Raw genomic sequence first — 27003 nt, 5'->3', positions numbered from 1 at the left:
AAAACGAAAAAAAACAAAAACAAAAACAAAAAACAAATAGATGTCTGAAAAAGCCTTACTTAACATGAAAAGGGCATAGAAGCAAGAATGAATATTACATTATTACAGAAAATTGCGTGAACAATAATTGATTCTAAAATGATGTTGTTCTAAAAGAAACTAGTATAAGAAAAATAAAATAGTTTAATTATAAAAGTTTTATTTATTTTTTGATGTTGGAAACTAAATACAAGGTCTCACACATGCAAGGAAAATGCTTTATTGCTGATATTTCCATATTTTAGGGAACTTTACAATGAAAGTTTTAAGTATGTGGCAAATATGACAAAAATTAAGTATATAAGATAAGTGATAATATCAATAAACAAACTTGCTTCATATAATAATAAAGAACTAAGCAATCGGGTCGGGAAGGTGGCACTAGAGGTAAGGTGTCTGCCTTGCAAGCACTAGCCAAGGAACGGACCGAGGTTCAATCCCCCAGAATTCCATATGGTCCCCCCAAGCCAGGGGCGATTTCTGAGCACATCGCCAGGAGTAACTCCTGAGTGTCAAACGGGTGTGGCCCAAAAACCAAAAAAGAACTAAGGAATCAAACATGTGTGATATTTTGAAAATTATTTATTCACTATACACAGAACATGACCTTATAAAATTTACATGTAAATCACTAAAAGTATAATTAATTTTGTGAACATTCTTTCCATTACAGAACACACTAAATCAGTTGGGATAACAATTATCTGCCTCAAATAATCTATAGCACCCAGAGACTCATAACTAATGCAAAGTTTAATTTTAGTTTGGGAGATTAATCCTCATGTGTTTGAGGAGGCAGAGTTAACAACTTAATATAATTCTAGAATAATACAGTCACTGCACAATAAATCAATTACTAATGAAAACAAATAAAATTTTAATTATCTATATTAGTGGGATAAAAACAAATACTGAATATTTTAAAATGGTAGACAGCTACAGGATTAGTTTGATAATATATTGAGTTTTATAATTTACTTTAGATTATAAATGGTGTAAAAGTTAATACACCTCAAACAAAACAATGAGGCCATAGTTTAGTGATTCATGAGATTCTCCAGAAAACATAATTACTGAAAGTAATCTATTTTTATTTCAAAATACTCAATTCAATTTTTTTGCCAGTAGTTAAGGGATCAGTAAATGTTAGCTTTATATACTGACTAGAAAAGCAGTGACAAGAGATTGATAGATCAACCTTCTGTATGCCAAGTCTTGGCATTTGCTTGGGAAAGTTTAGTTTAAGAAAGATGTAAATATTGAAGTTGATGTCTCCAATTTCATCTAATGTTATTTTATCTTTATGTTTGTGCTCTGGCATGGTCTTATTGCAGGACCGAGACTATTATGTGTGCTTGCCTTTAGTGTTGTAGTACTTACTGGATATTTTATTTGATATGTCTTCTGGTATTGTTGTGGTACTTCAATTCCTTTTTTCCTGTCCTTGCTCAAACCGAGGTTGAGAGCCTTTAGAAGGACTACACCCATTTTTGGCTTATCTGATTTTTACCCCACTTTTTTGTTGTTCTTTTCTTTAAACAAAATCATATAACTTGAACTATCTAGTACCGTCTCTCAAATAGAGAAGAAAATAAGGGAGGATACCATGATACTGGACACAGAGGGAACCACCTGTTCTGGCGGCCTGGGGGTGAGGGTAGGGGATATGGGAGGCAGGATGGAAATGGGGGGGGAGGACAAACTTGGTGATGGGAATTCCTTTGATTCAATGTTAATATGTACCTAAAATATTATTGTAAAGATATGTAAACCAATATGGTCAAAATAAAAATCATATATAAAAAAAAAGATATAAACTGCACGTGGCATAAGTAAACTCAGATTCCAAGAAAGCAAACCAACAGAAAACAGTGGCACTGAAATAAACAAAGGCAAGATTTGCAAATAGAGAAAATGAAACTGATTACAGAAGATAATCAAGGAAAAATATTATTGGACCATGCCTTTCTCACCCAATTTACTTTGAGACAGACCAATAGACTGTGGCTACTTTTCTGTATTAAAGCATCCTAGTTTCCAATATATTATGGACTTGTTACACACAAATCAATAGAAACCTATTTAGATATTATGTTTCTCACATACAAAGTTAAATTTCCTTTTAGTTGTCCTAAGATGCTTACTTTCAAACTTGAAGTTGAATAATTAAAGAATTTCAATATTCCATGTAGCTTTGATGATTTTTTTTTTTACTTTATAAGACCAGGGTCAAAATATTCGCACGATATTCATACCACAGCATCTTCTACCCACCTTTCAGGTCTCTTGAACTACCCTTTTTTGGGTTCTTTTTCTGCTTTCTCAGATCTTCCTTGCAGTGTAGTAAGCAGAACTGTATTTGGTATTTCAGCTGCAATTTGGACTATCATTGTCAAAATGGCTTCTTTTATTCTGTGGTCTTCGCATCAATCTACTGTTCCTAGGGTTATAAGAACTTCTATATCTATATCTTCTATATCTATAATTAAATGACCTAAAATCTAGAATCTGGACCTCCTTCTTTCATAACTTCAGCTTCGAGAACCCTGTATGTCTCATAATCATCAAACTGTGAAGAACTGTAAACATTCCTCCCTATTTTTTTTTTTTTTGCTTTCATCTAATTTGAGTTTTCCAACCCCCTTGTGCAAATTGTATTACAAGTTGGGGTCCACAAATCTGTTTCAGTACAAATTATGTAAATCATCATCAGCATCTCTAAACTCCTCAAATTGAACATAAGTAGAACCACTGGGTCAACGAGTATAGAAGACAAATGGAACATACAAATCAGCTATAAGACCATAATGACTGAATTTCTGCTTTAAGTCATCAAGCCTAGTGTTATGGGCCACATTTCTGATGAACAGAGCAGACTTTTTGGGAGGTGAAGATAGCGGGACATGACAACAGAGTGACTTTTGACAAGGCCACTAATGGGCTCAGAAAACCATCCTCAACTCTGGAGGTAGATCTTGAGATACTCAAACAGCCACTTATATAATTATAAATGTTTTTCTAAGAAACAGCTATGAAGGACTTAATAAATCACAATGGTTTCAATAAAATAAAATAGAAATTTTATTATTTTCTAAAAGTGTTTTAAAGGGTCCAGAGAGATTGCATAGTGGTAGGGCATTTGCCTTGCAAGCAGGTGGTCTCTGTGCCTGCCAAGAGTGATTTCTGAGCACAGAGCCAGGAGTAAACCCTGAGTGCTGCTGGGTGTGACCCCAAAACAACAACAACAAAAAGTGTGTTAAAGCTACAAATATAAAAAAATTAACATGGAAAAATAAAAACGTTTTTATCACAGAGATGAAATGCTGAGTAGAAATCCAGGTACTTCCACACGTACAAATAGAGGATTAAGTGTCTGAGTATATGGGGATGATAGTACAAGTTACAGAGAACATAGATCGAGTGCAGGGTAGAAAAAGTTCTCAGAACAAAATTAGAAGTAACTGTCTTATGAGTAAGCAGAAGAATATTGGAAACTCAAAAATAATTTTAAATACAACTTTATGTCAGAAAAATCATGACTGCAATTACATATTATTTGAAAGTAATGATAACAATAACTTGATCTAGCTGAAATTTAAAAAATGGGTCATTATTTTATTGAAACTGTTCCAGAAATTTCTGCAAAGAGAAATAAAACAGCCAAATATCTTTAACATATATAGTATAAGCCTGTTAACAAAATTTAAGACCTCTATAATACTACCTCTTAATCTGTTTATTCTCAAATGTAAAGTAGTCTGCTGCAACACTTTGTTTCCTTAATTACTTTTTTAAACTCATTTTTATTTATTTTTCCTTCATATATATGTGAATGTCTATATATATATATATTTCTTGTTTTTGTTCTCTTCTCTTCCTTAATTTTTGGTTCTCTGGGTAAAAAAACCTTTAAGAAAAATTCTTACCTGGGATAAAAGCTCAAGTCAAAACCAGGACACAGAGATGATGAAGCCTGACACCTTCACCCCCAAATGCACTAGCAATTTAATATAGCACCATTTCTTTTTGCAAAGGCATACTAAAAAGGGGGGAGGATTTCACATATAGAAACAAGCTCTAATCTATTAGGGTTAAGAACTCAGATATTTTACAATATAGGGGCACCTCCCACCTTGAACATATGTCCCTAAGTTGGTCCCAACTTAGACTCTATGTGATTAGACAGTGACAGTCCAACCCTGAACCCAAGATCTCAAACATAGAACTGACAGTTCTCAGCAACAGCTCCAGGAACTAAACTCCCTCTGAGGCACCCTGCTTTGACACCAACAACCACCAGTTTTAATATGACATCCTCACAATGAGGAAATGGCAACAACTTGATCTAAGAGTAGGTTGTCTTACCTCACAACCTAACAATAAGATGAAATCAGAAGACACATCATTCTTTGATCTGTGCAAAATCCAAGACCATTAACTACAGAAGACTGACTGTGACAACCATGACTGGGCAGAACTTATCCTGCGACCAATAAAAAATACTCTAGTCTAGGCTTTGGCCTATGATCTGTATAACAACCAAGATCTCTAATTCCAGAGGTCTGACTGAGACAACTGCAACAGAGCAGAACTTCTGGAAGCATAATGACTCTATCCTAGGTTTCATCCTAGGATCGGTGCATAAACTAAGACCACCAACTACAGAAGAATGATTAAAACAACAGTGATGGAACAGAACCAAGATCTCTAGTTACAGAGGCCTGATTTTATCATCCACGACTGAGCAGAAAGTTTCCAGACATCACAAAAGGACCTAGGGGAGAGTAAAAGAGCATCTATGGAGACTCTAATTATACCCATGACAGTATACTTCAAGGGCGGAGAAACCCTGTATCTCTTAAGCCAAGGAAATTCCCTTTCTAATCTCACCAATATTTACTGAACCTATGCAAAAAAAAAAGAAAAGTAGCACAAATTATTTTTTTATAGTTTTGTTATTGTTGCTGTTTGTTGTTTTATTTTGTGTTTTTTTTTTTAATTTCAGGACCATGGTTATTGTGTGTTTGTCTTTATTGTTGTGGTGCTTTTCATTTTTTTGTTTAATTTTTTTGTATTGTTATGTTTTTCTTTCTTTTCCCCTTTCTTTTCTTAAATTGATATTTATAGTCTCAAGAAGGACTCCTCCCATTTTTTGCTTGTTTGATTTTTGCCCCCCCTCCTTTATTTTTCTTTTCTTTTTTTATTTCCTTCAAACAGAACCACATAACTTGAACCATCTTGTTCTACCTCACAAATTGAGGGGGAAATAATGGAGGGTACCAAGAACAAACAGTCATATGAACATTGAGTAGAAAGAAAAAATGATCAGACTTAAACATCAAATCCAAAGGCAACTACCACAAAATTGGTACCCAATCTACAACAAGCTAGACACAGAAGGGACCACTTATACTAGCATCCTGGGGGGCAGAGATGGGGGATATGGGATGCATGCTGGGAACAGGGGTGGGGGGAGGACAACATTGGTGGTGGGAATGCCCCGATTCAATGTCACTATGTACCTAAAATATTACTGTGAAAGATTTGTAATCCACTTTGGTAAAAATAAAAATTATTTAGAAAAAAAATTTAATAGAACATTAAAAAAGTAAAACTTAAGCACAAACTCCAGTTTATAGTCAGTGATTTAATCAAAATTTTCCATTTATTTCACTGATTATATAAACTTAACATTATAGCATATATTTTTAAAGCTTAAATAATTTGAAAGTTTATCTGGAAATAAACAAGTACAAGAGAATCCAAGAATATTCTGGAAAAAAAGTGAAATTGCCTGACAATTTTCATAAAGCTATTAAACATTGTTGTGTGTTTCAGTGTTCGGAATAATCTTGAATTAATTTCAAAGCAAATGAAACAATGAGAAGTGAAGCAGAAATATACATCCAGAAGTATATGTATGCTTGTAAAATAATTTTAAAGTGGTACTTAAAGTGGCAAAATATCAGTCTATCAGAGGTTTATCACTCAGTACAGACATTTGTAGAAATTCTTAGTCATTAAAATAAATTCACAATGAAAATTACAACAGAGAGACATTTAGATCCTTATCAGATTAATTAAGCAGAAAACCATAGAAACATAAATAGGAAGAAAATCCTGTTGAATAATGTTTTAGTCTTAATCAATATTTAAAATCAGAAACCTGAAAGAAATTAATAGAATTAGCCTAAAAATAGCAATACTAATAATAAGCAAAACTGTTTGAGAAGGTAATATATAAAACATTTCTGAATGTAAGTTTGGCAGTATGTGTCAAAACTTAGAAAGTTCAGACACTTAGTCCTGGAAATTTCTTTCTTCTGAATAATTCCACTTAATAATTATAAAAACACATAGTCTGGATTCTCCAGAGGAACAGAATCAATAGGGTGTTGTTATTATTTCCCTTCTTTTTATCCTAAAAAGCAGACTTTCTGTCTGAGACTACTTGGCAGGATATCTATTCCATCTGTAGGACAGGCCTTCCTGCTACTTCATGCTCATATCTTCACCCTATGCATAGCAGGAGTGACTTCAGTAGAAGGAGCTTTTACAAAGAAGAAAGGCAATGCCACAAAAAAAAAAAAATTAAGTTTAGTGGTCAACTGGAATTTAAAATTCACAAAGCTTTCCAAAGTAGTTTGAGAGTACAGTAAATTAAGTGCCAGAGGAAAATGTTAATATAAAATTGTGATATAGTTAAGGAACTTGCTAGGGTAAGTAATTTAAGGACCAATTGTCTGCACTAGTTAGCAGCAACCAATCATATAAGTGTGAAGGGAAAAAGAGGCCTTTGGAATAGGTCAATAAATCAACATTTTATGACTTGCATGTTTGTTCCAGCTAAGAAATAGATGAACATAACTGGTCAGCATTAGAGGATTCTAGTTCCCTGTGCAGGGCAGGAGACTTGTTGCAAAGTTTAGGAAGACATAATCTGGAAGAGGTTAGAAGATGGGATGCTGCTGTGATTTTAGTGTTGTTATGATCTGAGAACACAGTTCCTTTGACGTGCTTTCCTGCTATTCCTATTATTGGACATTGAGGTACTTATATAGTGGATTTTAAACATGATTATTTTGTGTTTGGAAGAGTGTGTCTGGATAACGTTGTAAATATAAAGACTGAAAAAATACCTCATAATTTTCCTTTTGAAGTGGTAAGAACTATCCAATCAACTTTGTATGTTAATAGAAGATAAGATTTAGTGAGAAGGAAGCTATCCTATTTATGGCCACTTGCAGATATGTCAATCTTTCTCTGCTTTTAAATATAGGCTGGAACAACATCAGTGTTTTTTTCTGGGCCTCTTGCTTCTCAAGTGTAACTTGGGGCTTCTCAATTTCCATAATAACAGGAACCAAATCAATATTATCTATCTATCTATCTATCTATCTATCTATCTATCTATCTATCTATCTATCTATCTATCTATCTATCTATCTATCTATCTATCTATCTATCTATCATCTTCATCCTCTGGAGCAATGGTCCTCAAACTACGGCCCGCGGGCCACATATTGTATTTATTCCCATTTTGCTTCTTCACTTCTAAATAAGATATATACAGTGTGCATAGAAATTTGTTCATATATTTTGTTTTTACTATAATCTGGCCCTCCAAAAGTCTGAAGGACAGTGAACTGGCCCCCTGATTAAAAAGTTTGAGGACCCCTGAGAGTCTGGAGTGATAAACCTTAAATTATTCAGCTATCTTAGGTATTCAAAATCAAAACCTCTTATCAGCCACCTTGTGTTTAAAATCTGCTTCTTGAAGATCTGAAAGTGTTAATATCAAACAGGAAAGGAAACTTTGCTGGAGGAGGAAAAATAAAGGACAAAACATTTAATATTCTTCTAAAATATCTTGCCATGTGTGCACTTAGTTGTCCACAGCTATGCAAGTGGTGTGCTACCTATTGATTCACTTAAGAAGGTAACTACAGATTCTATTCTACATATATGTAACTGCCTCTATCCAAGCAAACCTGCAAATGTTCCTAAGTATTTAGTTGGTTCACTTTTAGTTATTGCAGAATAATTTTTGATTGACAAGAACATTCAAAGCAACAACAAAAAAACCACGATTTGATGGATTTGACATCCACGTTTCTTAAAATGGCTTCCAGTAATGAGTTCTGCTACAATTGGCCACCAATTTATTTAAAGTCCAATGAAAGATGAAAATAAACAAGCATTAATCCTGAGAACTTTTTTTGAGTAAAATTATGAAAACAGTCTGCTATAAAATACATCCAGATGTCAAACAGGACCAGGGCAATTAGGATAATAGCTTCAAGTAAAATCAACAAAGGTCAGCCAGTCAGGTTGAGGGGTGAAGTCTCTAGCATATACAGACTGCTGTTACTCACTGACCTTGAGCATTGCCCACGAAGCATAATTGTTTAAATGATTTATAAAGAAGAGTTTATGGATTCCATAGATCAACATAGCTTTTTCAGATGATTGTTCTAGTCACAGTTTAAGCACAAGTTTATAAGATTAGAAAAATTAATCATTTAAAAATGACAATAAACATTTAAAAGGCAAAAATATCCTTTATAGTTTAGTAGTTATTAAATTTACATAGCACATAAAATTAATTTTAAAGACCTATAACTTTTGCGATGATTCATTAATCCAGTTTTCAAAAATACATGTATTTATATTTGTTGAAATGTTAAAGCCTGAGGAAAAAGATCAAGATGTTACATTGTGAAGTGATTATAATGTTACTCTGTTATAATATAATTATTTTATTTTATTTTTAATAAGTTGCAAATGTTGAAAAGAGTGAGGTACCTGTTTGTGAAATTCTGGAGGAAAACGTGCATTAGAAATGAATTTCTAGAAAAAAAGTAAGTAGCAGAAGTTTGAATATGCATCATTATAATCCACTTATTTATTTTTCTTATTTTCTATGTAAGGGAATTATAGAAAGAAAACATTATTTGCCATGGCTATATCTGAGAAAGCTGAAAGGAACAGATCCTACTTAATAATTTTTCACAGTATTTATTTTTGTTAACTTCAGCTTTATTACATTTATAAAAGTAAAAGAATTGCTAAAAGGAACAATGAGGTTAAAAAACAAATGAGGAATCTAATAGAAGGCTAAGTAATAGAAATTCGGCAATCTCACTCTTAAGAGGAAATAGGACACCTGTGAAAATATTGACAACCTCTGAAAAATGTAAGTTAAATAATATCCACAAGGGAATTAATTCTGTTCATTGTGCCTTCCTTAACAAATGAGTAATTACATTAAGGTAAAATACAGTATTATTATAGTGGTTTGCTGCTTGTTGAGAATTTTGGTTGATAATAGTATATATATAATGTCCAACTTCAGTTTGAAATTTACTTTTTATACCCACTTATTTTTTACATTTAAAATTTTATTTAAAGAAAACATAGACAATGATAGAGAAATACAATGCCTGTCTCAAAGACAGGCAGGGAGTCATGGGAGGTGTGAAACTGGAGGACAATTGTGACTGAAAAGTTGCTCCAATGAAGAGGGGTGTGCATTTTATGGCTGAAACCCAATTACGAACATGTTTGTAACCATGGTGCTTAAATAAATTATTAAAAAGTAAAAATAGTAAGTCTGAGATATACAGACCAGCATGAGAAAAGTCTGTAACACTTTAATCAATAAAAAAATTACAAACCAGAAAGTATGAGTCCCATGATCTCTCCCTCTAATATTTATTTTAAAATAGAAAATATAGGGGCTAGAGAGATAGCATGGAGGTAAGGCATTTGCCTTGCATGCAGAAGGACAGTGGTTCAAATCCTGGCATCTCATATGGTCCCCTGAACCTGCCAGGAGAAATTTCTGAGTGTAGATCCAGGAGTAACCCCTGAGCGCTTCCAGGTGTGACCCAAAAAACAAAAACAAAAAGTAAATAAAAATAAAAAATAAAATAAAATAGAAAATATAGCACATAGTGAACATAAGTGATAATAATAAATGTGAAGACAAAGTTATTGGGAAAAGAAAAGAAAAAAGAAAAAGACAAAGAGGAAAGTTAAAAAAAGTTAAAAAAGAAAGCAGAAAAAAAGTACAGTAGCAATCCCATTTGTGAAAATTACTGTATCTACGCTAAAGTCATTACTACAATGGCAAAAGGTTTAATAATAAGTTTTTGTTGTTATATGTCCATTTTGTTAAATTGGGCTGTTTCTTTAGGGATAACAATATTAAAACAAAATGATGTTGTCAAGAGATTCACAACACTATTACTGAGACTATGAATTTAGGTGCATGTGTATTCAGCTTCCAGGGCTACTGGAAGAACAAAGAGATGGGGGAGTGTGCCAGCACTTGCTCTTAAAAGCACTGGTGTTAGCAACCCCAAACTGGCATACCTGAAGTTTGGTCAGTGAGGAAGCAGGATCATTGGAAAACTGCAATTGTAGCTATGGAGGAAGTAGGCGTGGCTTTGGCAAGCCCCTCCTCCTGAGAAGGCCAGTCTTCTGCTGCTTTGGCTGTGTAATCAAGATCTTTCATGACTTGGTTTACATCTCATTCGAGAAAGAGTGAATCTATGGAGATGGTCCAATTCGAATATTAAATTTACTTATTGTAGGAAGGGAGAAAGGAAGGAAGGAAGGAAGGAAGGAAGGAAGGAAGGAAGGAAGGAAGGAAGGAAGGAAGGAAGGAAGGAAGGAAGGAAGGAAGGAAGGAAGGAAGGAAGGAAGGAAGGAAGGAAGGAAGGAAGGAGAGAGAAAGAAAGAAAGAAAAAGAAAGAAAGAAAGAAAGAAAAAAAGAAAAAGAAAGAAAGAAAGAAGAGAGAAAGAGAAAGAATAAAATAGAAAATATAATAATAAAATAATATAAATATATAAGTATTTATATATTTATATATATTATATATGTTTATATTTATATTTTTTACATTTTTTATATTTTTATATTTATATATAATAAAATAAATATAATATTTAAATAAATATAATATATAATAAATATAAATATATTTATATAAATATAAATATAAAATGATATAAAATAAAATAAGTAAAATAAAATAATACTATAAGTATATAAAATAAATATTAATATATATAAAATAATATATATAACTATAACATAATAAAAATAATAAAAATAAAATAAATAAAAATCAATAAAACCAACCAGACTGGTCCTATCTGCACATAAATCAAAATGAACATTGAAGTTTTAGTTTTTTACATTTGTCTCCTTTTGCCATGCATGGGAATGTATTGTATTACATTTAGTGATGTTCAGGATTACTCATGGCTCTGTGTTTATGGATCATTTCTGGCATTGCTCAGAAAACTATAATCAGGATCAACAGTACTCAAGGCAAGTTCCTTACTTTCTGTACTGTCATTCCAATACTTTCTTTTTCATTATTAAACTGTTCAGAGGGCTTGCTAGCTGTGATTGAAAACATTCAGCTGTCAAAGATCTTGAGAATTCCAGCCAGACCAAAATTCTCATGGCTCATTTATTCCAGAAATCAAGTGTGTCATTGCAGAGAAGTCAGCTCATGGCAAATATGTCTGTGTTTTCCCTTGGTTCCTTTACTCCAGTATCTGGCCTCCAGAATCAGACTACTATACATATGTTTATCTATTCTACCATAGACACATATAATAGTTTTTCTTACTACATATTACTACTTTTAAATAACTTTTAGCCTATAAAAATCAATACAAATTTTTGACTTTTGTATATCTAGTTCTCTTGATAAAGAATTTGTCATCAATAAATAAATGATTCAGATACATATGAATACAGAAAAGATATAATAATATCATAGAACATGCTCTTAGTCCTACACTTTGGGTTACCAAGTTCAGTCTCAAGGACATATAATGCTTAAGATAGTGAAACATTCCATATGTAATCTGACCTCTATTTCAGATAACCGGTGACTATTGTTGGCAGAGAATGCCTCTAAGTATGGTTGTTCACAGTTATTTAATAAATTATTTAGAGTTAGAGAGATGGTACAGGAGATAAGGTGCTTGCCTTGCACAAACCAGACCCTAGTTTGATTCCTGGCAGTTCATACAGTCTACTAAGGTCTGCCAGAAGTCATCCCTGAGTGCAGATCTAGGAATAAACTCTGAACATCCTTCTGAAAGAAACATATATTCAGACCAAACACCTTTTACAAAAATGTACTCAAGTTACTATAGCATACCCAAATGTAAAATGCAAAAAATTAAGTCTAGAATATAGTGAAGGGAAAAATCAGTATGACCTCATACCCATGAATTCTTTATAGATATAACCATAGACATACTATTAGTGGAAGAAAAACTATTTCAAGCTTCAAATCTATAAAATACAATATTGAGGAATTAGACAAAAGCAACATAAGGCATTTGTCTCATATTTGACTAAGCTGGATTTTATCTCTGGCATCTGATATGATCTCTTGAGCATCACTAGAAGTGATTCCTAAGTGTAGAGCTCGGAGTAATCTTTGAGCATCAATGAGAGTGGCTTATAAATCAAACAAAAACCACATACACAAAAGTATTTTGCCCTAATTATATAAAGAATGATTAAAACTCAATGATAATAAAAGAATCCACCTAATTAAAAATAAAGACATAGATATGAAGAATTATGAAAAAATTAAAATGAGATATTACTATACAATCTATTGGAATGACCAAAGTCTAGAACCTATGAATATTCAAGAGGGACTGTAATGATGGGAATAGAAAATCATATCGCTATACTGGAAGAAAAGAACATTATTGTACCACAAAATAGCATTTGGGACTTAGAGGGCATATTACAGTTATAAGCCTGTCACCACTTGGTCTGCTAAATATAGTTGGATGTGACCCTAGAGACCTCTAGTTCTACTGGGGTGGCCTAGTTATTTCCAACATGCAAAGCCCATGTAACATGGTTGAGTGAAAATATCCCTTAGGGTTCCCTAGCCTCCATAAAAGTATATTTAGGTTACTAACTGATTCTTGGTATATACTAAAAGAATTTAAAATATATCAACATAAAATCATGTCCATGGAAGTTTATAGGAGTCTTATTGTAATTGCTAAAATCTAGAAACAACCATTCTCCTTAGGTAAATGAATGGATAAAGGAACTGTCATATAAAAATTAATGATGAAAGTTAATGTCATGATGGAAAATTAATCAGCATTAAAAAGAAATATCAAGACATGTATATATGGAGGAGCCTATAAAATAAAAAGTACAAATCTACCAATTGTATAAATAATGTATATATTTTAGAAAAGGTAGAACTTTGAAGACCATAAAAATTTTAGTATTTGGGACTGAAAGATAAGGTGCTGAGAGATAGGGTGCTGGGTTTGTTTATGGATAACTCGGGTTCAATCTCTGGCACCTCATATGGTCACCTGCGCACCACTAGGAATGATTTCTGAATGTATAGCCAGAAACAAGCCTTGAAAACAGCCCCAAAACAACAACAATAATTTAGTATTTTTCCTAGGAAAGGGAGAGGGAATGACAAAAAGGTGGAACATAGAGGATTTTCAGAGCAGTTATATAATCTATATGGGATTTTACAATTAAATATATGCCATTATACATTGGTTAAATCTACAAGAGTACAAAGTATAATGAATTCTAGGATAAATGATGGTCTTGGGTGAAACTGATATTCCAATATTAGGCTTATTAATAACAAAGGTAATACACAGTAAATTTGATGTGCAATGTTGACAATGAAAGAGACATGCATGAGTGAGTGTGGTGTATGAGAAAAAATTGTTGTTTTCTATCATTTTTATAAACCAAAATTGCTCTAAAATACCTTAAAGTAAAATACATAAAATGTGTGTAATATTTTCTAAATTATACCTGATGCAAATAATAGGCTATTAGAAGGAGTTTGAAAAGTACAACAGATGACAAATATTCTCTAAGTAAATCCATTGATATACTTTACAAAGATAACTCAGATATAAAAGAAGAAAAATCCATTAAAATAGATTTATTAAAACTATCTGACAGAAACTTTATTGGGAAATACATAAAAGTAGTAATTTACCAAGGCATAGTTTGTGGAAGTAATTATACCTTAAAATGAATATAAATTCTAAATGTATACAGGAAGATCATATAAAGAAGAAATCAATTTTTGCCTCACTTATCACAAGTTTTAGAATTAATTCAAATAAAAATACATAGTTTGGTGTGATTCCAGTAGTAATAAACTCACATTTCTTATTTGACAAAAATAGGTAAGTTAGACTGGTAGAGAGTTAAGCATCATTTTTCTGCTTAGGTCATCACAGGTCACTCAGGAGAGTAGTTTCTAGGACCTGTCACATCTGGGTAGGTGTCCTTGGAGGTGTAAGGATAAGTAGTTTAGGAGAGTCAAAGTTAGTCTCTCTTCCATGGAACTGATATATACTATGCTTTCTGGGTCCCAGAAAAAGGCTGTGGCTAGAGAACAATGCAGTCTTTATAGGGGCAGCTCCCTCTGTTGGTGTCCTCAAGAATCTGGAGGAGGTTATGAATGGTAAGATAATTTATTGCTTTTTAATGTCATAAAATTAATAGCATTAAAAGCAATTTCACAGAACACACAGGTAATTTATAGGTAGAGAAAGTGAGTTGAGTTGGAGATGTCACCAAAATGTAGATTAATGTTTCCATTATCAACTATTTTAGGTTTAGCTTTCTGGAAATTAGTGTTCTACTTCAAAAATTGACAGCTGGCCTTTTCTGTAAACATAGCTGCCTTTGACTTTTTCCTCTGATGTAGGAATTATTTGATGTACTGAGGGACTGTATAGTGTATAAAGGGCTCTGTGATTCATCAGAAACATCCAGAAGCAGTCATTTTTATTTTATTTTTTAAATTGGTGATGACATTTCACAACTAAGGGATTAGTGAACCCTTTTATTACTCGTTGTCTTCCTTAAACAACGAGAGAAATTTAATCCATACTCTGGAAAACGCCCCAGAATATATTAGAGTGAAGATTTTGCTTTTGTTTTTAATGTTGATGAGGCTTTACATACATACATACACACACACACACACACACACACACACACACACACACACCTGATGGACAAGGCAAGGGACTTTTATCACAGACATTGTGAATCCTTATAATTCAGCAGAAAAAGAGAATCAAAAGTAGAAACTCTAGTAAACAAAGGAAGGACAATTTGATCTTCCTGGAGACTACCAATTTAAATGACCTTTAATTAATCAATCAATCTAATCACACCACATGGTCTAAAGGCAATGATATTATTGCTTATCAATTTATAGTGTTGAGGTATCATCATTTCACAGGGGAGATCTGTGTATAACTCTGAAACAAATGCTTGATCTCTAGAAATTCATCCTCTAGATGAGTTAATTAATGGAAAATAAATTACATAAGTGGAAAACACAGTCCCTGAGGTTTTCTTCTGTGTTCTAGAAACAACTAGTGCACTTTGACTTCAGAGACAGTATTTCCCTGGTATTGGATAATCAAAACAATTTATTAGAAAAACATAATGTTTGAATGTTGTTTGTGTTTTAGCAAGATTAAAAAATAATCACTTTATACAAAAGAGTGCATTCAAAAGTTCTCACAGGGTCCCTGGCATGTCTATTTTTCAGTACCATTACCATCAATTTCTTTTCTGACAGTAAGACATTAACATATATCACTAGACCCAGGTGTGTCATTTTCCTCAACACTGAGTTATACCATTCATTATGAATCAAGAATTACCTTTTTATAGAAGTTGTTGATTTGTGATAAATATTGGTATTATGCTAGAATATGAAGAAATATTATTTTTTATTGATCTGTATTAACATCTTTCACCACTTTCTTATACTACACTTATTTTTTTTATTACAGAAAATCAACACCTAAATTTTATATGTACTTAATTTCTTGAAAACCATCAACTTGATAGAGAAGATTGGAGTTAAGAAATCCTACAAGGACTGTCGGGATTTTGCCAATCTCCCATATTTTATATGGTATTTCAAGCCCATCCAAAGTGATCCCTGAATGCAGAGCTAGGAGTAAAACCTGAGCACCTCTGGGTTGGCTACCAAATAAATAAAAACTCTCAAATATTTCTGAATGCCAGAGGTGTTTTGAGTCATTTTTGTTTGTTTGATTTGGGGTCACACTTAGAGATACTCAGCAGTTAATCCTGAGAAATATTACACTTGCAGGGCTCAGAAACTATAGGAGATGACAGGGATTAAATCCAGGTTTGTCCCGTGAAAGGCAAGCATCCTAACCATTGTACTATTGCTTTAGCCTCCGGAGAATATTTTTCCTGAGTCATCTCATTAAAACAGAGAACAATTAAAAAAAAACACAAAAATTGCATCGATAACAAAATTGAACTATGGGTCTGTATTCTGATGGACTAATAAAAGGTTAAAATTTCCTATGTTGTGAAGTTTGTAGATACTCCAAATAAAAAGTAGTAGAAAAGTAGATAAAAGAAAATGTCTCTAGGATATGGGATTAGTAGGATGGGTTTTTTTTTTTAGAACTATCAAGAATCAAAGGACTGGACAGATAATATAAGGATAAGGTACTTGCCTTGCATCTGTCTATAGTCAGGTCACTGACACTGCATTTAGTCCCAAAAGTTTCACTAGGAGTAATCACTGAGCACAATACCAGGAAAAGTACAGTCAGGAGTGACTTAACTATGCCCCCTCATAAAAAGAACCTTCTCCCTCAAATCATAACAACAAAAATTAGATCAATGCCAGCATAAATATTGAGATGGAGGAATATATCAGTCCTGTAGTCATACAACAGATAAAAGTTTATTTAGAATAGAAAAAGGTTCAGATATTATGAAAATAATAAGCTTTACTATTGACTCCAAGTGGGCCTAGGTAGCAGCTATTATCCTTCCTTAACTACAATCATGCTTCATAGATGAAGGAGCAAATTGCGGGACACTTGTTTCTTGGAAGGAACTTATAAAGCCACAGACCAACTTGTAGAGTAAGACACAATGGCAGTGAGAAGATTGTCATCTGGCAGTCCACAGCACAAATTCAATGAAGAGCAGTATCAAATGGGATCTGTCCTTTATGTGGTTGTTTGTAGGATATGTTCCCTCCTTTGATCTGAATAGATTAACTTTTCATTGAATTAATAAGACAAAAGTTAGACCAGTAAGATAGTTCAAATGGTTAAATATATTATTAGAATTTTTGAGGCCTAGAGATCAATACCAAGTACCCCATGATTCTTCTCCTATCTTTGATTATGGAGCCTATAAGAATATAAAATGATGGAAGTGAAGCTATATGGCTTTCATAAAATTTTCCCACACGGTCTTGAAGTACTAACTCTCAGGACACTCTAGATGCAAAGCTGTTTGGATCTGTGAAGTCACAGTTATTGGACATGTGAAGTTGTTTAAGTTGGCAGGTCTTGCTGAGTTTAGCCACTGGTTTATTTAAGAGAAGTTTAGTAGGGGACATTTCTTCTATGTCTTTTCTGAGTTCTTAATCCAGCCAATATATAAAAATATTGTCAAATTTCACAGTGTGAAGACATTCGTCACATAGCAAAGCTAACCTGTACACAATCCAGGCATTTAGATTAGAATGTACTGAGGTTATGCATATTATCTGTTTGCAAAGCATAAATTATATCCTACCATGCTCACTAAAATATAAATTAAAACAAAGAAAATGTGCTCTGCATTTTGGAAGAAATTATGGGGGAAAATGAAAATTAGGCATTACCTTGGTAGAGTGTGGCTTATTGATTAGATAAGAAATAAAATTTAGGGGAAAATTATTAATTTTATGATTGTTTTCAGAGTAACATGAAAACTACTGATAAAGTTTGTAAAACACAGTAAAAAATCTAATCTAGCATTAATGTTAGGGGAATATATCTACAAAACAAGCTCATTTTTAACTTTCTATTAGAGAGGTAAATCTGATTATAAGATAATGTTCTCATATCAAAGGAAAGCTTTTATCACATACAAATCATTCTTAATGCAGCCATATCTAATCAGTGATTGGTCAAGAGAAACATTTATAAGAAACTGGAAAGTAAAACGTAAGATTCTGGAGTCCATGGATGAGAGAGGGGAGTTATAACTTTTAATCTTCCTTCTTCTTGGAGCCTCTCCTTTTCCTTTGTCCTGAATATTTTCCTTTTACATCCTCAGTATCTCATTCACTTATTCACTTTTTTACTTTTAGCCACACTGTTCCCAAATAAAATTAATCAGGATTGGCCCACACATATTGGAATTCTCCAAATAATAGTAAAGAGTCATGTCCAACATTCTGCCAAGTTTAGAATGTCTTCCAGATATCCCTCCAGCCTTGACGACCCTCTTTCCCAGGACATGTCTATCTTGGGTTCTGAACACATTGACCTCTCTAACCTTGTTTTCTACCTTTTCAGTGGTTATATTCACAGGGGAACCTCTCAGTCTATGAATCGCTTATGCCAAATCAAACTCTCCCAGTAACTGTCAAGTTTTCAGAGCACTTGGGGACACTTGAGGAAAGTGGTGATACCTCTGAGGACCTGTGTATTCTTCAAAATAATAGGGTGGCATGGGTTATGTCTTCTAACTATTCAACTCTAATAGCCAGTCCTTCTCTGGGTGGCAGTAAAATTCAGTAAGTGATTAAAATCAGATTCGCCATGTTGTATGCTTCTAATAAATGAGTTGTCTCTCAGGATGAAGCTGTAATATATCTTCTGTCTGTTATTTATCTGCACAGGATAAATGCACATTGACAATATGGAACCAGACAAGCTTATAACAGGCTGAAAATTTACAGGGTAGCAAAAAGTCGCCTACTATCATCTATATGGTCTTTTCCTAATTTCCAGCAAGGCAGAGTTCACTTCTAGCTCTCTAGATAATTTGTCAAAAATCAGTATAGAACTGGAGACATAATTCAGTAGTAGAGCACATGACTTCCTTCTGTTTGTGAAGCCTTCAGTTCAACTTCCCTAAATCAATAAAACTTCATAATAAATCTACTTACTATCTTGTGTTTTATATCAATTTTATTCCAGTCTACTGTTATTTTAAGGGAACAGAACTGTGTTTGATTCATCATGAGCAACACAGAAGATTGTAACTAATAAGGATGGATAAGGGCTTTTGGAATGATCATTATGTTTGGATGCTGTAAAAGAGAAACCAAAGAGGTACAGTTCAGGCTCAGAAAAACCAGAGTGAAAGATATGACTTTTGTTGATATCTGAGATCCTAATTACTTATCTTCAGTACCTGATTAAACTTTGGATTGGTGATATAGTCCTTTGCTCCTAGACATTACGTATAGAGAAACTGAAAAAGATATAGCTTAAAAATATCCATTTATTTTAGCACATAAACTTATGTTTCAGGGACACTGTCTGACTTGTTTGAAAGAGATTGAGCAGTTGATTGAACATCCCAGAGTTAACCTTCAAAGAAACTTGATACTCTACTTCCACCAGCTCAGATGCCCGACATTTCAACTCCTAGTGTGGCAGAGGAGGGGATGCATGCTAACTTACAATGATCTCCCTAGAGAGAAATTCATCTGCTGAGATAATGTAAATAGGCAGCTTCATGCCACACAGCTCACAGAGCACTCAGACTCAAAATAGAGGATTTCACAGCTCAAGTCAGTACTTTGTCATAAATCTGAGAACAATAGACTCATAAAACACATTAATTACTTGCCTCGAGGTAGTCTGTGGTTTACCCAAAATAACAAACCAAAAAAAGAGGCTTGGTTCTTTAAAGACTTCCTAGATTGCCATATGTGCTTTGGCAATAACTGGCCAAAAGGTCAAAAAACACAGGAAGAGAATTCTCTTAACTTTTTACTAAAAGGTGTATGAGAGAGTCTCTGGAGGGGGAATCACAGGATATGAACATTGGAAAATGTATATAGGAATAAGAGAGAGCATACAAAAGACAATGATTCAAGCAGAGGCAAAGGAGTCAGAGGATGTTTAAGTAGTTACAAAAGGTCCAAAAGAAATGATAAGCTCTGGTTTTGGATTATTTAAAATCTTCAGCACTGTTTAGAGAAGTATGAATTTTACTCTGTGAACTAACATGGTCAATGCCATACAGGTAACAAAAGATAGACTCAGGAGTTATGTCATAAAGGTAAACCTGAGGAGTACCCTGAACAAGAGATATACATAGCAGGGAGCAGGTGGATCAAAGAGAAGTTTCAAAACTAATTTCAGACCTAAACAAATAAAATAAATGGCAGAGAAGTCAATGTCAGAGTTCAACAACTCACTTTCTGAAAGGGCTGGTTTATTGCTGCATCTCACTGATGAAGTATGAATCTTTCAGGTGTAAAACAAGTATTTTGTGTTCTTTGCATTTGCCTTTATATAGATGTCAGACCAGGAATTCAGCTGGTGTCTGAATATTCTTGGAAAAAGAAAAAAATGGGCACCGCAAAGATAAATGAGTTTGATTGAAAGCTCTTGGAGTTTTAGAGCTGTGATGTGAGTATGGGCTCTAGAGTTATCCTGACTATTAAAGTCTAGCCTCTTCTGAGATTTTAGGTAATCACTTGATTTCTCTGGGCTTCAGTCATCTAATCTGTAAATAAGGTTAAGAATACATTTGCCCCAGGGCTGTTTAAATGGTGATAACTTGACCCCTCTTTGTTATAAAGAAGTTGCCATTTATTTTATTTCTACTGATGCAAAAAATAATGACTTAGTATTTTTCAAATAAAGCAGGGGATGTTGGGAGTAAAAAATTGAATGATAAATCTCATCTATAGTTTTAAAAAACTATGAACAAATGTATAAGCACACTGTACACATCTTATTTTGTAGTAATAAAAAACTAATGGGAACAAATACTATATAAAAATAAGTAAAGTTGAATAAACAAACACCAGTATTTCTTTTTGTTTTATTTTGTTTTATGGTTAATCCTGACTCTGCACTCAGAATATTCCTGGCAGGCTTGGGGAAGCATATTGGATGAGGAGATTGAACTTGGGTCAGCTGCAAACAAGGCAAACAACCTTTCTGCTATGCTATCATTCCAGATTCACTTACCAGTATTTTCTTTTTTTTTAATTCTTTAATAATATATTTAAGCACCGTGATTATAAACATGTTTATAGTTAGATTTCAGTCATAAAAAACAACACCACCCTTTTATCAGCGCAATATTCCCACCACCAATGCACCCCTCTTTTTCCTCACACCCTCCCCCCCAATCCTTGCCTGTATTTGAGACAGGCATTCTATTTCTATTTTATTCTGGGATGAGTAAGATGTCAAGCAGGACAAGCAGCAGAAATAAAACCACCCAGTGGGCCAGATAAATGTCCTCGGAGGGTCACATTTGGCCTATATAGAGACCATCATTTGAGGATCCTTGGCATAAAGTATCTATAGCATAAAAAGAATACCATTTCTATAATTTTGTTTGAAAGGTCTTTTTTTGATGTTATGCTAAGTATGCTTCCATAAAATTATGATATAAGTAAGGTTAGTATATAAATTATAATTTTACTTTATTAGAAATTTTGACTTTGTTTACCTGTTTTAATAAAAATATATTAAACAAATGTAGTATTTTAAATATCTGTCTAATTTGTATTAAGTTCTTAAAAGTTATTTTTCTAATATAAATAAATTATTTTTTAGTGTGTTTGGATCTGTGTGAACATAGTCTTTAATTTACATGGCACCATTCTTAATTTTAAGTACCAAAGAAGCAATACATCTTCTCAAATACTTTCCTGAAAGTTTAGGACCAAATTCCACTGAACTTGTATTTCACCAATTTGTTCTTATTCATTTTCTTCAAAAGAAGCATTTAAATTACTTTTGGTTTCACTCTTTTGGGTTTCAATATTTTTAAAAGTAATCTTGAAGTATATATTTTCATGGTTTTATTTTCTAAATAAATATGTATTCTTAATTATTTTTAATTTTTTGTTACAGTCTAAATTTTATTATCTCCAAGTCACAATACAGAGCACAAATATGTACCTTTAAAAACAGTAACAGAAAAACAAAACACACAGTGGAATTTTTGCAACAAAACATAGCAAACCAACAGAGACAACTGTTTTTTTAGGTCTGGGAACATGGGCATGCTGCCCAGAGACCTAAGGAGACGTCTTCAGGTTGAAGGCAAAGGGAATAGCCTACAAAAGGCCCAAACACCAACTACCCATTAAAGAATCTTCAGTATTTCCTCCTGGGGGGTTCCAGCTTGAGTGCCTCTCCCCTCTCCCTATCCCCACTTGTGACTCAGAGCCATTAAGGGAGCTGCCAAAGTGAAGAAATAGAAACAGACAATGACGTGTGCCAATCTCTGGGGTGTGAGGTGGTACCTCATAGTTGTTTTGATTTGCATCTCCCTGATGATTAGTGATGTGGAGCATTTTTTCATGAGTCTTTTGGCCATTTGTATTTCTTCTTTGTCAAAGTGTCTGTCCATTTCTTCTCCCCATTTTTTGATAGGATTAGATTTTTTTTTTCTTGTAAATTTCTGTCAGTGCCTTTTATAGTTTGGAGATTAGCCCCTTGTCTGATGGGTACTGGGTGAATAGTTTCTCCCACTCAGTGGGGGGCTCTTGTATCCTGGGTGCTATTTCTTTTGAGGTGCAGAAGCTTCTCAGTTTAATATATTCCCATCTGTTAACCTCTGCTTTCACTTGCTTGGAGAGTGCAGTTTCCTCTTTAAAGATGCCTTTAGTCTCAATGTCAGAAAGGAACTCTTATCCACTGCTGGTGGGAATGCTGTCGAGTTTAACCTTAATAGAAAGCAATATGGAGATTCCTCCAAAAACTGGAAATCAAGCTCCCATATGACCCAGCTATACCACTCCTAGGAATATACCCTAGGAACACAAAAATACAATACAAAAATCCCTCCCTTACACCTATATTCATTGCAGCACTATTTACCATAGCAAGACTCTGGAAACAGCCAAGATACCCTTCAACAGATGAATGGCTAAAGAAACTGTGGTACATAGACACAATGGAATATTATGCAGCTGTCAGGAGAGATGAAGTCATGAAATTTTCCTATACATGGATGTACATGGAATCTATTATGCTGAGTGAAATAAGTCAGAGAGAGAGAGAAAGATGCAGAATGGTCTCACTCATCTATGGGTTTTAAGAAAAATGAAAGACATTCTTGCAATAATAACTTTCAGACACAAAAGTGAAAAGAGCTGGAAGTTACAGTTCACCTCATGAAGCTCACCACAAACAGGGATGAGTTTAGTTAGAGAAATAACTACGTTTTGAACTATCCTAATAATGAGAATGCATGAGGGAAATAGAAAGCCTATTTAGAGTACAGATGGGGGTTGGGTGGGGAGGAGATAGATTTGGGACATTGGTGATGGGAATGTTGCACTGGTGATGGGTGGTGTTTTTTACATTACTGAAACTCAAACACAATCATGTATGTAATAAAGTTCTTTAAATAAAAAAAAAAGAAAAGAAACACAATGAGGGGACAGAGTGATAGCACAGCGGGGGGGAGTTTGCCTTGCACGGGGCTGATCCAGGACGGACCTCTTTTTGATCCCCGGGCGTTCCATATGGTTCCCCAAACCAGGAGCTATTTCTGAGCGCATAGCCAAGAGTAACCCCTGAGTGTCACAGGGTGTGGCCCAAAAACAGAAATAAAAACAAACAAAAAAATAAGAAAAATAAAGAAGCACAACGAATTTACTGGGGACAAGGAACAGCCACCACCTCTCTGTGCATTTCTGCAAGAGGACAGGGACAGTGGCCAAGTTGCCCCTGGCAGGCCTAAGTGCTGCAGCAGTAGGAATCTCTTACAGAGGTACAGCAGAAGAGTGATTTAGCCCCAAAAGCGAGAAGGAAAAGAAGCCCCTTCTCCCAAGCTGATAGGTTTCCTTAGGCCTTGAGGAAATATTTTCTTCTGTTTGCAAACATAAAGGAAGTTAAGAAAAAATAATGTGGCAAACATCTAAAACACGAATAGCACAAAAGACACGAAGAGCAAGTGCAAAAAATTGATTAAATTTTTGTTGGGTAATATCTGCCTCTAGAAATGCACCGTTCCACAGCCTGGAAAGGAGGTGTGGCAGGAGGACTGGAAACAGAAATGGGAACTTCTAGTTCCACTCACTTCAAAGACTAAACCCCAAGGATTGTATGCATACATAACCCTAAGTCTCAAAGACTTATACCCTAATCTTTTTTTCCCCAGTAATGCCAGGGATGCAAACCAACTGTACTATTCCAAATGCACCTGAATTACCATCTCACTCCACAGTAAAAACTTCCCTCAGTAGAGTATTGAAGCCTGCCAGAACGCAGAGATGGATGAAGACTTGGGTTCCTAAAACTTGAAGTCAAGAAGGACCTCCAACACCCACTTTAGAGTCTGACACACATTCTGTGCATAGCTGTTTTCTAGGGGAAAGAGGTAATAAAATAATCCAAGAATATAACAGTAGAGGCCAACCACAAAAATAAAAAACGTCAGCTCTTGGTAGAACCAGTGGGGGAAAACTGGTACACTGTCAATAACTGGGGTGTAGAAAGAGTCGAAAGGGACCTTGGGGACTGGAGAGAGAGCATGGAGTTAGGGTGTTTGCATTGCATGCAGGAAGGTGGTTCTAATACCTGCATCCCATATCGTCCCCCTGACCCTTTGAGGAGCGATTTCTGAGCGTAGAACCCGGAGTAACCTCTGAGAACTGCTGGGTGTGACCCCCCACAAAAAATAAAAATAAAGGGAGCTTGGATAACCTAGTAGACCAGAAGGATGAACTTGTCTATTAAAAATCAAAGAAAAATAGAAAGAAGTAAGAATATTATATAAGAATAACAAGCCCAGACTTTTAAAATGAACACATTAGAAAACAAAACAAAGAGACAGGATTATTCCCTGGGAGCTAGCTGGAGGTTCTGAGATGAAAGCGAAAACCGTCAAAGACCCAGGACTTCAGGCCTGGACTTTGAAGCTTAGGTTGTCTGGGTCTCTAGCTTCTCAGATCACAGCCAACTAAATTCAAAAAGGGAAGAGGGGAGCAGGTCCACTGGGGCTGCCTTTCTCTAACAGAGCCTGTCCTCAGAGAAAGGATAGTGACTTCTCAGTCAGCTGCCTGTTGGCAGGAGTCACCCTGGATCTCTGAGGCCTTCCAGATAGTGGGTAGCCACTTATATTTCTCTTCTCTCCCAAGTTTTTCCCAATGTTTTTATATGATGTTACATCAAAAATATCCAGAAACTCGTATTAACTGGAACCCCTGCTTACAACGTAAGAGGAAGCGGGCTTGATGGTGACTGTCTGGGGAGTCCTGTAGGCCAGAGAGGGTTTGGGCTGCACTTGTTCTGGGCATGTCACTCCTCCATATACCTGTGATAGGGCCTCTCTGTATTACGATATAGATGAGGTGGTGGTGGGGAGGCAGTCCCCCTGAAGCATAAGGGTAACTGAGTTTATCAAAGTTCATGACACCGGAAGCAGAAATGTAAGTTAGAGCAAGCAACTGTTGAGATGGTGACTATCCGATATACTCAAGTTATTTGGAAACATTGATCTCATTCTTTCAACTTAGAAAGGGGCACCTAGGATTTAGTGAGAACCTGAATTATGATAGACCATTCTTGGGATAATATTCAGAAAGTTAATGGAGAGAAATGTGTTATGAAGTTGAATACTATATTTTGGGCTCTTTATTATTATTATTATTATTATTATTATTATTATTATTATTATTATATAATACTTACATAGGGCTTAAATCAAAGTGTAGTCCTAGAGAAGTGTTCTGTTCAAGCAAAAGTTTCTGAACTTGAGTTAATCAAATTATAAGACTCTACATGACAAAAATATAAATTCCTTGAAATTCTGTAGACTGATGCAGAGGACACAAAGGATTAAAGAAAGGGCAGATTTCTTTATCTGCAAGAGTAGAAATGAAACTTTTTTTCTGTGGGGGGGGCACACCTGGTGACACTCAGGTGTTACTCCTGGCTATGCACTCAGAAATCGCTCCTGGCTTGGAGGACCATATTTGATGCCAGGGGATTGAACTGCGGTTTGTCCTAGGCTAGTGCAGGAAAGGCAGACACCTTACCGCTTGCACCACTGCTCTGGCCCCAGAAATGAAACTTTTAATGTGAGAGAAATTTTGCATTAGACTCCTTAGGTACTCTAGATTCCAATTTCCCCTCTTTTAAATGATGCTTGATATAGCTTACTGCAGAAAGATCTTTCTTCTAGCACATTAGAAGGGATCAGGACTTCTATCTCATTACATGAGAGCCATTGTATTTCAATAGTACTTTTTCAAGAACAGTAAAATTCTCTTATCACTTTTATTCCCCACAATAATCTTCCTCTCAATATAGATTCTTATATTACAGATGATTTTTCTCTATTTACAGTGAAATAAATAATCCTCTACTTTTCTAGTGTCATTACTATATATGCCTTTTTTGTGTGCTGTTGGAACGGGTAGGAGGTCATAGTTGGATAAGCTTAGAAATAAACTTTGGTGGTTCTCTGGAGTTCATAACTGATTTAGGCAAAAAAAAAATGAAGAAACAAAACAAAGTAATTCTGAGGGCTTAGAAAACAGAAATGCAGTGAAATGGCAAAGATCTTGTATCACAAATATGTCTTTGACCTTGGTTTCTTTATTACTATTCAGCTCTCCAAGCACTTTCTTTACTGAGCTGAACATATCTAGATGAAGTCATAGCATGAAAGTTTCTGATCTGGGATGACCTTCTGAATATAGGGCAGAGGTCCTTTGGAATCCAGTCTAGAAAACAGCAGTGTTTCACTAACAAACCATCACATTTGATTCCTCATTCTTTCCTCACTGATTAATGTGCAAAGTTCATTTCTTGCCTCTGGTTACTTAAGCATATCTGACCCAGAGTTTGGCTGACATGTATCAAGCATGTATCTTATTTTCCAAATGTAATTTCATGTAATGC

The 27003-nt window shown here is 34.5% G+C and overlaps 1 pseudogene; it reads right to left on the bottom strand.

The window, feature by feature from the left end:
• Positions 1 to 2361: 2361 nt before the first annotated feature.
• LOC126033739 (serine/arginine-rich splicing factor 10-like) lies at positions 2362 to 2944 on the bottom strand (annotated as a pseudogene).
• Positions 2945 to 27003: the final 24059 nt, after the last annotated feature.

Source organism: Suncus etruscus, chromosome 17, assembly GCF_024139225.1.
Source record: "Suncus etruscus isolate mSunEtr1 chromosome 17, mSunEtr1.pri.cur, whole genome shotgun sequence".
Lineage (NCBI taxonomy): Eukaryota > Metazoa > Chordata > Mammalia > Eulipotyphla > Soricidae > Suncus > Suncus etruscus.
Note: the sequence above shows the minus strand (reverse complement) of the source record. Positions and strands in the feature narration are given on the sequence as shown.